This window comes from Amblyomma americanum, chromosome 9 (genome assembly GCF_052857255.1).
Source record: "Amblyomma americanum isolate KBUSLIRL-KWMA chromosome 9, ASM5285725v1, whole genome shotgun sequence".
Lineage (NCBI taxonomy): Eukaryota > Metazoa > Arthropoda > Arachnida > Ixodida > Ixodidae > Amblyomma > Amblyomma americanum.
The window spans coordinates 19,765,290-19,781,387 of record NC_135505.1 but is presented as its reverse complement, the minus strand read 5'-3'; the positions used below and the strand labels follow the sequence as shown (position 1 = coordinate 19,781,387).

Genomic DNA, 16,098 nt, shown 5'->3' with positions numbered 1-16,098 from the left:
CAAAGCCGTCGCCAAAAGGAATCTTTGCACTTCGAGAGAGTGGCTTTGTTCGCAGCCGCTGCTTTATAGCTTCACCTAGACGGACATATTAAGAGCGAGGCGTCTACATTTCTATTATTGCTAGCATGCATGTAGTTCCTGCTATGGGAGAAATAAACCTATTGTTCTGCACGAAAAAGACAGCACATGTTTGGAATTTCTTCCTTCACTGACATTTAAAGATTACTTCACCAGAGAAAAAAAAAACATTCGGTGTAAATTGGATGAAAGGATATTCTTAGGTGTCATTGTATCTAAAAAGTCACATATGCCCTCATGGGCCATTGACTCTTGTACAACTACATAAAATCCAATTGGAAAGTGTGCAAGACAGATCGCGGCATTGTGGATTTCGTCTTTTCGATGTACAGTGCAGATGTTTTGCTCCATGCATGCTGGAAGTAAACCTCATGTTTGCTATCACGAAGAAGCAAATATACTCACTGGTTGCACTGTTGGGTCTAACAGTTTGGTTTTGGCTTTCAGAACACATTCCTTTGCCTGCTTTTCTTTTTCTGTTGGCGTTCAAACCACGGGATAAAGATCTTTCGCGCAATGTTCTTCTTTGAGAAGGCGCATAATCTTTACTATTTCATCTGGTGCATCTTAATTGGTAAGTACGGCATATTTTATGATTTATTAATATACTTGCTTGGTTTGATTATCAAAGCTCCAGATGTTTCGACCAGCAACGGTCGATTTCAGTACAAGGGTACTTCATCGCTATCAGGCCAATGATCGAAACAGCAGTAGAATGTCGATATTGTGAACGGCAAACCAAACATTAGCTTTCACAAGAGCTCTTAGTTCTGCAACCCTTCTCTTTAGCTCTGCTACCGTGATTTATTTTTTTATAACACAGCTCTTAGACTGCCGTCTTTGCATTCTGCGTCGTAGTCGTCTGCATAGTCGGCGTAACCCGCCACCTGGCAAGTGTCGTGTTACGGGGTGGCGTGTGGCGTGTGGCAAGTGGCGTGTTATAGGTCAGGGCGAGGAGAGCGGAGGAATTGACAACCGGAAGGTGGCTGCCGGAGGGTGGCTAACACACCACCTGCTAGCGGTTTGAAGGGGCGAGTGAACAGCTGCGTCCAAATTTCGCACTAACGGCTGTCATAATCGTCTGTCAATGTCATGACCAGCTGAAGACGCACACTATGTTTTATTACTTAACTGTATGGGTCATGAACAGAAGCTCACATTTCGTTGGCACATTGCACCGCGTAATTTGTGAGTCAATAACGGTATCAAAATTCGAGTTGTTAAACATTTTTGAGGAAATATCATTTGTCATTACAGGCGAAGGAAAAAAATACTGTACTTGTACAAGGAGTTCTCGGACACAACTTTCTTTTCTTTGCGAGCACTGCATTTTGTGCTATAGCTTGATTTGATTTGAAGGAATTTAACGTCTCAAAGAAACTCAGACTACGAGGGGTGCCGTAGTGGAGGACTGCGGGTAATTTCGACCACCTGGGGTTCTTTATTGTGTACTGACATCGCACAGTACACGGGCCTCTAGAATTTTCCCTCCATCGAAATGCGAGCGCAACGGCCGGGATTGAACTCTTGTCTTTCTGGTCAGCAGCCGAGCGGATAAAAAAAAATTGATAATGGGCTAGCTCTGTTCGGCTCGGATACACGCAGCAAAAGCGCTGCGACATCTGGTTCGAAGGAGTTAACATATGAATTCAACCCGTGCAGCCACTAGATACGCCGTTGTGGCGCACTGGTAGCGTCTCCGCCTCAAACGCTAAAGTCCCCGGTTCGGTTATGAGCCTCGACAGAGGTTGTTTTTTATTCAATGAGTGTGCGGCGGTTTCAGTGGCTCCCGCCACTGACCACGTGGTCGGTCACGTAGTGCGGAGCAGCTGCCGGCGGCGCGGCGCCGTGGCTGGTCACTTGACCACTCACGTGGTTGGTCACGTGTGCGATGCGAGCACGGCGAAACTGCGAGTTCAAGGCCAATGTATACTTCGCTACAAAAGGAAAGCTATACAGCCTACACAGAAACCTCGTAGAGGAAGAAAAATTGTCCTACTCTGAGGTCTAACACGAATTAAGGTACAACCTATTTTAATTCTGTCGGCGATAAATTGACTTCCTTCCGGATGCAGAGTACGGAAAGAACCACACGCGTTTAAAGCAAGCTCTGTAATGGAGAGCATCGTCCAGAACCCGTGGGAACAGGGATGGCAGATTGGCGCGATGGGTGTCAACGGTTTTTGGAAAAGATGTATGCGGGGTGGAAATAGGAAGGGCTGGCACGATGGTGAAAGGGAAAACGGCAGTGGTGTGAGATATGTGCTGTCATGGCGTCAGCCGTAATGTAAGCAGGGACTGGATTTTCCTGGGCCTCTACAACGGTTGTGGCCACAGAGGCACATTTCAGCAATCCTTTGCACGTGTCCAGTACTTCAGCTTGAACGCTTTGTAGATGTCGTCTGCTCGTTTTCCTGGCGTTTCCAAGTACAAATAGCGTTTACTGAAAGGATCCCATGAATAATGCGCCGTACAGCTGGATCATCTGCAGCACTGACGCTCCCCAGGATTTTCCCCCGATAAAGGAGAGAATGTGGACGGTGGCTGTAGGTCTCTTTTTTATATATGGAGATATGGGGCTCCACTATAGCTTTGGATATATGAATACTTCAATAAATGAATAGCTTCTTCGTACGGTATTGCAGTGCCACTTATGCATGCGGTGCAATAAAACTTGCCCTTGCGTGTAACGGCAACTCTTTACGGTAGAGACCCCCAGGTCATCCTGATGGTGTTAAGATGGTGTTAATACTTGCCGTCCTTTGAAACCTCGCTCGAACTTGCGGATGCATATCTCCTGACCCCCAGTTACAGATGTCGTCTGGAATGATTGAGAGTAGCGCCGACTTTCGTAGCGAGTCGACAAGTGAACGATTGAAAAGTGTTGGGCTTGTGGGACAGCATGGGAAGTGATATGAGAAGACGTTGGTCGATCCTCGCTCCTGGCACAGAGCAATATATTGGATGCATAACTGCATATACAACATAAGACGCGACCACCATGTTCGGCAGCTTCCAGGGCGTCCAAAATGGCCTGGTGACTTATGTTGTCGCAAGCGCCTTTAACATTCAGGAACTGCGCCACGATCAAGTACTGCAAACCTTTTTTGGTGTTTAACAATTGTCACTAGGTCGACCATATTGCCAACACGAGAGCATCCGTATGAAAACTGGACATTATAAGCTTGATGTATTTATCAGCGCTGCGGGTACCACTCAGTAAGTTTGAGCACCATCTTTTTCATGAATCTGCCGCAAGGAACGTGTATAGAATCCAAAATAGAATATATGAAAAATAAACAATAAGCACCAAAAACAACGATAAGGGCATAAATTGTCAGATGCAAGATAGTAGTACATAAAATCGATTGTCAGAAAACCGACTATCATGTAACGTGCGAGCAAGGACTGCAAAGCTCGACCCAAGAAAACCATGTACAGATTCTACTAAGTTAACACATCAAGTATCAGCCAAAGATTGCGCTGTACTCGAGAAAATATTTCGGCGCGATCAATTCCCGTGTCAGTAACGCGCGCGTCGGCCATGCACCTAATATCTTTTGGAGAGAGATGTTGTGAAGAACACAGCGCAAAAATACAGGCGAGTGACTGAGGAGCGGACGCAATTAGACGTTCATGAGCGCTACTACCTGCTGTTTATTCATGCTGTCGTACAGGGGATATGCATCGCCAACGTGCCACACAGCATGCATCACCAACTAGCCCGGCAGCTTGCTCTCCTGAAATGCATTTGTAGAGTTGAAGGCCTTTTATCAAGGATGGTCAAGTCCCTCTTCAGTCGTATCACCCATCGATCCATCGGACCTGTTGAAGCTTCTGCAGTTTTGCTTGAAGAACACGTACTTCATCTTTCGGGGCACTGTCTACAAGCAGGTTCATGGCACTGCCATGGGAGCATCTATCTCGGTCACAACCGCAAACCTCACAATGGAAGCACTGGAAAGCCGCGCTTTGGCTTCGTTCGAGCCGCGCCCGAAGGTCTTCCTGCGGTACATTGATGACTGCTTTTGCATAATCAAAAAGAATGCCTTGGCTGCTTTCACGAACCATTTGAACAGCATGGAAGATTCCATTCAGTGTACCGTCGAGGAGGAGATTTCTGGCCGTCTTCCTTTTCTGGACGTCATGGTGGAGCGACGTGATGACCGCCTATCATTCAAGGTGTACAGAAAGGACACGCACACAGGCCAATACCTTCACTTTAATTCAGTACATCCTACGTGCCATAAGCGCTCCGTCGTTTCTACCCTCGTCCGTCGTGCGGAAAGAATATGCTCGAAACCCGAAGAAAAAGCCTCTGACATACGCCAAGTGCGACGCGAGCTAAACAATTGTGGCTACCCACAGCACTTCGTGAACGCTGTAATACAGCAGACAACGAGACCAGCTCAGCCCGTTCTCTTACCTTGCCGTGCCAGAGCTGCAATACCCTATGTGCCAGGCGTGAGCGAGTCATTGGCCCGCATTTTTCGCACCTACGATGTGCATATAGCTCACGTGCCTGCGTGCAAGCTTCGTCACGAGTTGGTGTCCGTAAAGGACAAGCTAAAAAAGGAAAAGTTTCCCGGAGTAATTTATAAAATCCCCTGCTCAGACTGCGATCACTCCTACATAGGTGAAAGTGGAAACTTTGAAAGACGGCTGAATGAGCACAAGAATGATGTCAAGAAGAAGAAGGCTTGTTCCAACGCACTGGCTGAACACGTTGAAAACACGAAGCATGATATCGCTTGGGAAGAAGCGGCAATTATCGGCCGTGAGAAAAACTGGATGTCACGCCAATATCTGGAGTCTCTGTTTACCCAGACAACAGATCAGACGCTCAACCGTAACATCGGCAATCTACCGCCCTCGTACGCTAGATGCCTGCGACGATTAGCACAACGTACTTAAGCTTTGTGTGCGAAATTTTTCCATCAGTGAACAAGACTTCCGTGTGGAAGTCGAAACGTCCTTCCATCTTGACAACACCTTTTGGTCGGCGCTTCGTTATTTTCGCCAATGTATTCACCCGACCAGACGAGATTTCGTCGAACCTTAGATTTCAAAAGTGTCATGCTCTAGGCATCCAATAACACATCGTTACATCTTGGTCCTCGTGACTACTTGAACAGTGTTGATTGTCTACATGACCAATTTTTGTAGCGTGTTTTGTGTGAACTGTTTCTAATATTATTAATAGTTCTGAATGAGAATTACCACACTTAATTCTAGTGTAAGTGGCGCTGAAGACCATAGTAGCGGGTAATTTTTATAAAGGTTAGAAGTTATATCATTTGGCTCAAGCTACATTTTTTCACTCATTTCAACTCGCATGGACGGTGAATTCCACACCCAGAGAATGGCTGGCTAGGTGCTGTAGTATTGCATGAGCATGCCTGACCTCTGCATCTGCCCCAGTACTTCCTGGAATAAGGCAAGGAGCGGGTATCTGTTAGACGACTTCAATTATGTGCTTCTTTGACGCCTTGGATAATTCTTTTAGCGTTTCGTAAACCAAACTACTCTTCGCTGGAACTAAATTGCGCTGTCGAGGAATTTTAAGGCGGACTGCGAGCCGCTACCCGCTACGTTAACCTCCTACTGGTACTATAAACAGTAGTAGGAAAGAGAGTAAACCTCAGCTATTCTTCACGCTCTTCCGTGAGCTAGTTTGACTACTTATTTATGCTCGTCGTTCATTCTGCTCGTCGTTCATTCACATCTGGAATCATATAAGCATATGTCGAAGAATTGTTAACTGGGCTACCAGTAAATAAATGAATGTGACCGGGATAGCTCAAGTATGTTTTGGTACGGGGATAACTGGCAAGCAGCAATTACCATTATTTCGCATTTGCTAATTTCTTCCCAAGACTTGAAATTGAAGCTCCTGTGCTCCTGCAATAACTTTAGAGCTAGTTTTGTAGATGGCGGAACATTCATACACACGCGAAGACCCGTAGCTATCAGCCTCTGTAAGCGCTATTCCGGTACTGGCGAGCGTTCATGTAATATCTGTGCAGAGTACGGTAGTTTGCGACATTTTAGAATATTTTGTACTTTGACAAGACACGACATCTAATTCCCCCAAGATGAACTAGCAAGCCTGGGAGGCAAATTTATCACTATGTTCACCTGTTCTTCTAAGTGTTGTATGTGCCCAGCCCAAAAGAGTTGACGGTGACGGTTGAGTACTATGCCCTAAAACCTCTGCTGTTAACAGACAGCGGTGGTTGCCCTTCTAGACGTTGACAGGAATTGTTTAGCTTTTTTCGAATGTAAAGTAGCACTGCTGCTTCCGCATGCAAAGGTATCACCCCTTTTTCTTTAAAAATTTACTAGACGGTTTAGCATAAGGTATTTATTTGTCTGGGCTAGTCGGTACACGGTTCAAACTGCATGCACAGCGCATGAAGGACGGGGCTAAGAAAGAGACCAACACAGCGCTGTGTTGGTCTCTTTCTTAGTCCCGTCCTTCGTTCGCTGTGTATTCGGTTTAGCATAGCTAAGCGCGGAACATCGTGTGGTAGCGCTAGTTAGGGTGGGCACTTAAGGTACATTTGTGCTAAAGGCATTTGACCTAAAGGCTTTTACAAAAAGCATTTGGCCTAAAGCCCTTATACCTAAAGGCTTTTACCCCGTAGGCATTTACCATGAAGGCTTTCATACTAAAGGCCTGCCAGGTGTACACATCTGGTAGATTGCCTTCACCTCTGTTGGCAGGTTGGCTGCCTGCTACAAACCAGGCTTCATGGACGTACTGCCTGCGCCAAAAATAACCGACCAACCGTGGTTTCTTTCTTAGCCGCGTAGCGAACCACTTATGCCAGTCCTTAAGCTCTGAATTTCTGCGAAGTACAGTGCACAGTTGTGCTGACGCTTTGGCACCTTTCGGCCTTCAATAGTGCCGTATAGGCTCCACTATACGGGTGAGAAGAAAAGACCTGCTGCTCGGTTACGTTTGGCAAAGAGGGTACGTTACGTATGCCCGAAATCAGGAAATGCGCCTAGTAGCGCAATCGAAATAAGACTATGAAGTCTAGGCCGTCAAGTAAGACTGGTAGAGTGAAACTCCCAGCTTGGCCAGAAGCCGAACTGTCGACATCATCAGCGCACAGACAGCACTGCACACCTGGCGGGAGTTTTAATCGTAAATCTGTCATTTTGCAATTGAAAAGTAAGTGGCTTAGTACAACATATTTTCCTATCACTCAGAAAGTTTCAAATCCACCGCAGCGGCCTTCTGATCGCTTCGTTGTCTCGTAAGCTTTGTATTACATGAGTTGCAGTGTCGAATACCCGCTTCACATTCAAAAATGTTAGAATGGTGACATTATCACGAGTTCGCTCGCGCTCATTGCGTCATAACGTTCATAAACACGTCCAATGTGTATCGACACCAACTAAAGCCAGTCATAAACTCAGAGAACACTCCAGACTATTTACGCTGTGAGGGAACCCTAAAGGCAATCATCTACACAACATGGTATAGACAGTTCTTCAGGCTTAGGGGGTGAAGAGACTTAAGAAGTATGGGAGGTTTCCACGGACTTAATTCTGGGATAACAGGAGAAATCTTCTATAGTTCGGGCAGTGTCCTTGACCCATACATTTCAAATATCTGCAGCACTACAGCTGTGGCCTAGGCTCCAAGTTTTTTTTTAAAGCATAGTGTACGTATTAGCGTCAGGGCCAGCAGCAATCTACGGACGACGCAAGGAAAGTGTACTTGCAAGCTGTAGATGCTGAATCATCACAAATAAGCATTGCGCGCATGAGGGCAAGCGATTACTTTTATTTGTGCATACATAGGTGGTTGAGCAAATTCTTCAGTCTACCAAAGCGTCGCCACGAGAAATAACCTGACAAAACTCGCCAGCAAGCACTGTTTTTGAAGTTGTCCGTGCTAGTGCTAGCACTCGGAAAGAGTTCTGCTTGATTAACGGGTCCACTCAGAGCTTGTATTGTCATCTATATCATTGGCACAGACCTCTGAGGAGTCAGTGAGCCGCAGAAATTACTCCATTGCTTTCTGCCTAATTTATGCAGATGTCTATGCATGATAAAGTGCACCTATCGATCTTCACAAAATAATTTTTCGAACTCATTTCGACGATAAGCCATTTACACTCTTCTTCGAACAGCCCTCAGCCGCTGATACGGACACTGTTATTCATGTTAGCGGGGTCACTAGATATTTGTTCATTTTCTTAAAGGCTTTGGGCATGGGTTATCACATATAAGGACTTTCTTGGCACAAAAACCCAGGTGCTCTCGTAGCAGCGAAGTGAAACTTTCCTTGCCATTATCCGTGCCAACTTGTTGAGGTACGTTAAAGCTAAAAGCCTTCCAATTGGTAAGTTTGTCTTGGCGCCTTACTCTCTCGAAGCCTAAGCTCTAGTATTTTACGAGTATGGTATAATGGCCACACCCACGATTTTCAGTGTATGTGGCCTACCCCACATCAGATAAAAGGTCCGATGCCGAGAGCCACATCAATACAACTCGAATATTGGTAACTACGCAGAAAGCTCGGTGAGCTCCCGTTAAGCACACATAAGTTACATTCACAGCAGCACTCTCAACAATCCTTCCACTGGCATGGTAGTGATTTCTTCCCCAAGCGGTACTCTGAGTGTTGAACTCTCCACATATCAGCAAATTTGAGCCCAATATTGTGAGGACACACAACAGTGAAACGATCGAGATGCGGATGAACGATTCCTAGTAAATGCTCATAACGATGACGCAAACCTTACCAAGGACGCTTTTTATGCCACCTAGTCTGCGACGTCTAATTCTGCCGTTTGAATAAAGAATGAGCGCCGGTCCCAGCTCATACACACAATAGCTCTGCTCAAGCCACATCGGCGCGATGGATTGTAAACACTTAGATCAAAAGACAAAAATCGTCATTCACACCAGCTTCCTGTACACACTGCAGAGAAAATTATTGATGCAAAAGACGCTTACGTTAATCTACACTATTTATTTTAATCTTTTGGCATCGACTACTGAAACGTGACACTGATGCGATTACACATACAGTGCTTCCTCCATGGAGGTCCTTTTAGCTGAGCCAGTAAAGGCTCCATAGACCACACAGCCTTCACTTCCGATGGCTTACTTGCCTCCGGAAGAGACGACAGAATCGCTTCTACTGCTGCAAAGAATATGGACAGGTCCCATTGATTATTATGCTCAGCATATGTGTTTCTCAATAAAAGAATACTTCCTGGAATGTATACGGATATATTGGTCGTAATATATACTTACCGCGTCCACCATAGCCTGAGTCGCTTTTGGACGTTAAACCTTATAAACCGAACCAAACCGAAATATAGAGATTGAAGTTCTACGGGGGGCAGATGCCGTCCTTCTTGAACATGAACACCAAAAAATGAGCCAGGGATGTGCAAAATGATAGAAAAAAAAATACTCATAACAAGTCCAGTTCTGCCCCACAAGTGATATAAACTGTGATATCTGCTTAAACCCAATATCGTCAAGATAAAAATACTATGCTTTTGGCCCTGTCACCTTTCATTTGTACAATATCAGGTGGTTAAAGCAGTATTATTATTATTATTAATGTGGTAAGTCTGACGTGTAGTAGAAAAGACTGATGCACGTTTCAGAACACCTTCATACTTGGCTGCTTGCACGATTACAGACATGAGATCCGCTTCCACGGCGAAAATCATTTAAACATACGTCATTTGTGACCAGAAACTTTTTAGCGCAATGGCTACAGATTCCATGCTAACCTACGTAAATGCTTTCATGGAAAAGGTACGTACAGTATTAACTAGTTATTCGATCTTTGCTAAGGTATTAATTACATTTTTATTCATTTATTTATTGTTTATTTTTTATAATTCGTACATACTGCAGATCCGCAGGCGCTATGGCAGGAATGGGGATATGGAATACATGAAAAGCTTATATACGTTGCTACATGAAAGCGTGCACACATAACAAGAACAAACAAAACACAATATAAGATGGATAAAACAACTGTCAGTGACGTTCAATGGCAGCCAAAAATTGCGGAAATGGAAGTGCACGAATTTTGCCGGGCAGAAACTTCCAGCACCCGACGGTATATGTGGGAAGAGGTTGTATTTTTTTGTGTCAGTCGACGCGTAAAGTGGAGAAATGTTTGAAGTGTGGTGGCGCCTGGTTGATAATGGAGTAGAAAAAGTAACATGGGTGTTCATTGCTATGAGGCGCGGCGAGTTAATGAGCGTGTAGATATGCTTGAGGCCCTCGATGTACCGGCATTTTGGAAGCGGAGTTGCAGGCAATGCGCCCAGATTAGCCTAGGGAAAATCCTCTGTCATAGCGACAATAGATAAAATGAGTTGCCTTCTTCTGAACAGATTCAATTCTATCCCAGTACAGTTGCCGATAAGAATTCTAAACAACTGAGCCGCATTCGATAAGCGGTCGGATTAGCGTTCTGTAAGCTCAAAGCTTTGTATGATGTAGTGCTGCACGTAATGTGCGCTGTAGATACCCGAGTCTCTGAAAGGTTTTCCTCCATGTTAGATTGATGTGCTTCGACATAGGCATGTTGGAAGTGAAAAGCAGCCAGTGGTATTTATATTCGGTTACTTTATCTGAGAACAAGCAATCAAACGAATATGTGAAAAGGAAAGGAGACAAGGATTTGCTGAAAGACAAATGAAGAACAACTCTATGCAGAACAAGTTTAACGGTCAGTATTAAGGCTACGTTCTTGTATTCTTTAAAAATGTTTGTGTTTTATTTATGCTTCATTTTATCTACCCCTATGTTTTAAAAACATTAAATAAGATAACACATGGCTTCGCGGCTGCAACCTTGTTTTCTAGAGATTATCCTCAGTAACCATTACAAAATACGCCAGCGTTTTTGTGTGCAACTAAACCTTTGCACAAAATAAGAGCAATAGGCTACAAGTATTCTTGCTGCAAGTACCGCGTCAGAGATAATGCGTCAGAAATGAGAAAGCAAACCACGGTTTTACTTTGCACAATAAATTTATTTCTTAGTCGCGTACTCGGCCGTTCCAATACTTTATACTGCTTATGGTACTACATACGTTTCTGATATTTAGGTAAATTGTTTTTCGCACAAGACAAGGTTCCCGCACTGCGGAAACAGCGTGAGAAAAGCAAGGCGTAGACGCAATGCGCCACATAATATACCCTTTAAACGCGAACCATATAAGCCGTGATCAAATGTTAAGAAGTCTATTAAAACATCCCCATATAGTTTCACCGCACACATCCCAGCGATAATCAATATGCGCTCATGCACTGGAATTGTGGAGGACTATTGAGCACAGTAGAGCTGTACGGTTCATTTACGAGGTACGTTTATAGCATCTGATGCCATGCGATAATGCTGTGGTATTCTGATGTATGTGTCTGTGCGTCTGCGAAAATAATAAAATAAACCTCATGCGTCTCAGGAATTTTCATTTCCGCAGGTCACTCCTCTACTACAGCAGTTGGATAGTACAATGTCTATTGCGGTACGAGGGGTTGAGAGCACCACAGCTGTAAGTAGAGTTGGTGGACAAGTGGCCCATGTGCTCTCCTCACAACAAAACACACCACGCAGGGCCAAGAGAAATATCTTGCACTCACGGACGACGACAAACTCATAACCGATCAGACGCTTTTGAACTTAATAACCTATACGGCAGGAGACACAGGAATACAGCGATATGACGCAGTCGTCCTGCTGTCAGCGTAAGTACCTGTATCTCCATCCTGCACCGTAAAAGAATCGCATTGTCTTACAACCATGACTACCCTGTACCTTCATGCTTTACGCCAATTTTAGGACAATACGAAATGCATGACAAAATTGTTGCTCCCTTCAAAAAATCGGTAATTATAGGCCGAATGTAGCGACAGTGGTCAACATTTCAACGTAGTATTCTGATCGTGAACAATTCGCGTCGTCGCCCAATTTTTGATCAAGTTGAACAGAATGAGCATTTTTTAAAGAAACTCCCTTTGATTATATGTCTTTCCTTTATAAGAATACCAATCAGACCCTCTGTATCAATTCACATAAAAAGACAGACCACTATACCTCCTGGCAAGATTTTTGGTAACGGCAAGAGCATCTGAATCTTAACTGATTTTGCACAGGAATGACTGCACCATGTCAATGAAAGTTATGAGCTCTCATTCCGCTGGATTACATAACGCGAGAAGCAACTAGTGACGCTTTCTTGTTTTGACACAAGGTTACCCCATTTCAACAGTGCTTCACTACCAAGCTTTTCAGTACTGTCTCTGTCTTTTCTGCAAAAACAATATATTTCTCTTTTCAAAATATAGTTTCTCTGCGCATCTGCAGAGCTTTGCCTCGAGTGTTTGCATTCAAGTGCGGCGTCGTATACAAACGCCATTATGGCCCTTGAGTGCTGTACGATGTCAGTGCACGGCAAAAAGAACCACAGGTGAGCGAAATTTTCCGCAGACGGCCACTACAGGTCCTAATTCTGTCCTCGTTCTTCAGCTCCCTCCTACATGCTTACCTAAGGGCACGGCCGAGGTGCACACTGAGAAATGCAAAATTATGTTACCTTCTTGTTCTCAAAACAATTTTTTCCCTCTTAGCTATCACAAGCACCGGGGTAAAGAATCGCTTCTAATCTTCACACCATTTTTCAAGTGTGGACAAGTTACAACAGCCAAGCCACCGCTGCTTAAGTTATCTCCGTGGTGTGTTGGTTAGACACAGAAGGACAGGACATAAAAATTGGAGGGTAGACTTAAGCTCCGCCTTAAAGGTAGGACGTGGTAGCTTTAGACAGTTAACGCCTATTTATGCGACATTAGTCATTCTCGACTTTACATTCCGAGATCCCTGGAAGTCCTCATACCAATCCTGGTGTAGTGGTTCAGAGATTAAACGATGGCAATGCGACGGCAGGTGCTGCCATCGGTGGAATTTGTGCAACCTGTGCTGGGATCGTAGGTTCCTGCTTGATGTGTGACGTCACCAGCTCTCGGAAGCTGCGACTGCGATAGTGGATCTGCGGCCATGTGACGAGAGTGTATAAAAAGGCCACCACCGCCTGGGAGACGAAGTAGTGAGCGATAGCTCTTTGGTTTTCAAGACGAAGTTGTTGTTTCTACTATGCTATTGTAGATTGCGCTACAAGTGTCAATGAGAGATGTGCTGTTTTATACCTGCTGCCACAGATGGCAGTGTGATCTCAGGGTGGTAGCAGGCCACACGAAATCTCGAAACGAGATGAGTAGGAGCTAATGCTCTGAAAAGCAGAGTACGATACTGAAGGGGTCTTCTTTTGTTATCTGGGAACACGATGTCTGGACTGCTTCCTCGGACAGCGCTCAGGTGCGCGTTCGGCTACGCCCCCCCCCCCCCCCCCCCCCGGCTTAAAACGACATGGTGTCAGAAGGTCAGGAACTACCAACGATGTCGGAGACGCCTTCAATGCGGCTCCATAGGCTACAGCAACTACCGCCTCTGGACTTTGACTGCACGTCAAAGTCCAGCGGCGGTGCAACTGCACGGCCGGCGTTGCCGACCAGTTCGTCACTGCGCTACATGGCTTGGGGGCCGTTGCGACTTCGGCGAACTAAAAACACGAATAATTCGAGACAGACTGGATGTCGGGCCTCGCGACGCGAACTTCTCAGAAGTTTTACAAATGGATTCGCAGCTCACGCTGGCATCGGCGCTGGCGAAGGTTCGCCTAAAGGAAAGCGTCCAACAGCAGCAAAGTACTACACGAGGACAACAGAGCCAGCAATCATCGAAAAATTGTGACTAGGACCTCAATATGGATGCTGTGGTTCAACAGAGGCACAAGGACCACAATGTAGACGCTGTGGCTCAACAGAGGCACAGGGGACGTCTGCAAGTGCACCCGCCGCATGCGCGACGAAAGCCGGAGGGGCGGGGCCCTTTCTGCAGTGGCAACGGCCACCTCAGGACGGTGTGCCCAGCCAGAGCTGCCAAGTGTCTCCAATGCGGCAAGAAGGAACACTTCGCCAAGAAAGAGACGGCTTCCATGAAACGAAATGTACGCGTTGCCGCGGTCAACCAGGAAACTGGAGAGGGTTTCGTGGGAGCAACAGATGCATGCAGAAAAGCGTGATTTGTTCAGGTACGCATAAATTCGGTGCCCATATTTGTAAAACTTGACACAGGCGCAGAAGTGTCAGTGTTACCATCAAGATTTTCGGGATTACCATCCCAACTTGCAAAAAGTGATGAAGTTTTGCAAGGTGCAGGAGGCAGAGGTTTACTGCGCTAGGCACATTCGCCGCAGAGATCGCATATAAAAGGAAAAACCATGCATCAAACAAGTTACGTCGCAGTCCGTTACGTGACGTCTTTCTGGGATTACCAGCCCTTGAGGCCTCAGGTGTCATTAAATTTGCTGATGCGGTCGAGTCGGGAAACCTTCAGTACAGGGCTCGTTTTGCAGTGTTCCGCAGTCTAGGCACGATGCCAAAGCAGTACACCATCAGACTGCAACCCGTCGCTATCCCCCATGCCATAAGTGCTCTGCGCAAGGTACCAATTCCTTCGAGGGGGTCCCTCAAGCGCGAAATGGATAAAATGGAGCGTTTAGGCATAATCAGAAAAGCGGGTGGCCCCACCGAATCCTGCGACAGTGTATATAGTTCTGGGTATGAAGCCTTCAGGTGACCTGAGAGTTTGCGTAGACCTTACGAAATTGAACAAATCCGAGATCGTTTTCCGTACCAACTAAGCACCAGGCTCTAGGTTCACTGTCAGGAGCTAAGTGGTTTCAAGCTCGATCCAAGCTCTGGCTTCAACCATGTGCGGCTCACTAAACACTCGGAAGAGCTAACCACGTTCTTAACACCTTTCGGTTGATAATGTTTCACGCAACTACCCTTTGGAATTACCTCCGCTCCGGAATACTTTCAAAAGAGGATGTCGGACATACCAAGTGGCCTGCCGGGGGTCTTTAACTTTATGGACGATGTCCTAGTGTTTGGCGAATGGAAAGCTCAACACGATGAGCGTTTAAGTCAAGTGCTCACACGCCTAGCAAAGACAAATGTGACAAGCGTGACAGACCGGTGCATCAGCGACGGCATATGCATGCATACCGACCAGCCCATCTACCGTCGATCGGCGTCGCATCGGACTAGTGTGACCGGACCCTACGTATACCAAAGAAAAACTACGTTACTGTATAGCTTTTGCGGCACAAGTCACTCATATATGAGGGGCGACTGCTACTTCGTTCGCCCGCGAATGTACAGGGCAAACTACAGCTCGCTGCCCGCATTGCAGAAATAATAGCAGAAGACATTACTCCGTGTATGCCCTTGTGACGTCATAAGAGCATTCTATGTGGCGGTCGCTGCGGATGGGAGGAGGAGTCTCCCGGTCTCAATTTCGATCGCATTTTTTTTTTTATATACAGCGCGTCCTAGGCACTGAAATTTTGGAAATTGATTCGTAGGCTCTTTTAATAGTTGCTAAACGAGCAAATTCCGTAATGAAGAACGACCATGTCATGCCCTCTAAGTGTCTCCTCCAGTTGATGCTAACGACCAGAAGTACAGTCGGGCCGAGAACTGAACTACATATTTGTTGGCAGGTGAGATTTAGCGACTCACGGCAAAGCCGTAAGTAAGGCAATACATGGGCACATAGGCTAGGCCTCTTTTGAAGCGCGGGAAGCTCGGAGAAAAACGTATGAAGATGGGCTGAGGAAACTGGACTATAATAAATGGGCAGCTTAGCTATTTAGATACTTCTGCAGAAAGACAGTTCACTCAGACTGAAGCAGAAGGATAAGGAAAAAAAAATATACGGTAGTTTAGCATTGCTAAGCACGCGAAATGTTGTGAGAAAGCAGTTTTTTACAGCTGAACGCCGCTGCCACGCGCCTGAAAGCGCTATTGTGGCGTCTACAGAACCAGAAAGCCAGTTATGCGCGTCTCCAACTCTTTCATCGTCAATGCCAATTTACCCAACGAACGTACGCCGGCGGCC

The 16,098-nt window shown here is 45.8% G+C and overlaps 1 protein-coding gene and 1 long non-coding RNA gene across 2 annotated transcripts in view; both read left to right on the top strand.

The window, feature by feature from the left end:
* The first annotated feature begins 437 nt into the window (after positions 1–437).
* On the top strand, positions 438–11,587 carry LOC144105671 (uncharacterized). Its single transcript, XR_013308855.1, has 3 exons — positions 438–652; positions 9,755–9,873; positions 11,558–11,587. It is a non-coding gene; the product is annotated as an uncharacterized LOC144105671 (long non-coding RNA).
* Positions 11,588–11,610: 23 nt separating this feature from the next.
* LOC144105196 (venom metalloproteinase antarease-like TtrivMP_A) overlaps positions 11,611–16,098 on the top strand; it is a 31,653-nt gene continuing 27,165 nt past the window's right edge. The window contains exons 1-2 of the mRNA XM_077638344.1: positions 11,611–11,629; positions 11,692–11,822. The gene's annotated coding sequence lies outside the window, so the exon portion shown is untranslated. The remainder of the gene's footprint in view (positions 11,630–11,691; positions 11,823–16,098) is intronic.